Here is a 912-nt window from a genome sequence, read left to right as displayed (position 1 = left end):
TTTAGAGGGCGGACTGTATTTAAGCAGCATGAGCGCACGCGGACGAAAGAATAAATATGTTTTAACTTCAATACTTTTACGTATGATAAGCTATACAGGTTTGTTCCTGCATGTGGAAGAAAATTAATTTATATCTTCCCTTTATTGTTACCATGGTGTTACTGAATTTTTATGACAGGTTCACTCATAAAACTTGGGTGTTAATAATATTATTTGTGTATATTATTTAGCCGTTTTTTTTTATTTAAAAGAAGCGTTTGACACTGTCAATCACCATATCTTGATAAGGAAGCTGTTCTGGTATGATTTGCGCTCATCTGCCATCAGCTGGATCACCTTTTACCTAAACAATTGACCACAAAAGGTAAAATTTAACAAAACCGTCTCTCAATCGTAGTCCATGGAATTCCAAAGGATCCATACTTGGCCCATTTCTTTTGACCGTTTTTGTTAATGATCTTGCTTTATAAATAATCACAGCACAGTTGATTTGTATGCAGACGATACCGCACTTTGTTTTTTACACACTTTAATTGATTTTATTAACGTCGACTGTCTTTCTAAAGATTTAATTAACACTTGGCGTTTGACGAACAGACTAACTAAAGATATTGACAAAACTGAGGTGATGCTTATCGGCACACCTCAGCGGCTTAAAGACAAACAAATTGATGTGAAATTTTCTGGTAAGTCCCTGAAAAGTGTTCAGACTCACACACACCTTGGTGTCCATTTAGACAATAAACTTAACTGGCAACAACATGTAAGTAAGCTTACCTCCATACTTTCACTTAATGTTCATATTTTAGCGCAAATTGGAAAATTTATAGGCAAACGTTCTGCATTTTTACTTTACAAAACCTTTATACTACCACACATTGACTACGCGGCTCTTCTATGGGGCACCCGCTA

Source organism: Anneissia japonica, unplaced genomic scaffold (assembly GCF_011630105.1).
Source record: "Anneissia japonica isolate Jap-2015-1 unplaced genomic scaffold, ASM1163010v1 scaffold288255_len135373_cov187, whole genome shotgun sequence".
NCBI classification, from domain to species: Eukaryota; Metazoa; Echinodermata; class Crinoidea; order Comatulida; family Comatulidae; genus Anneissia; species Anneissia japonica.
The sequence above is the reverse complement of the archived record's forward strand: the minus strand, read 5'-3'. Positions refer to the sequence as shown.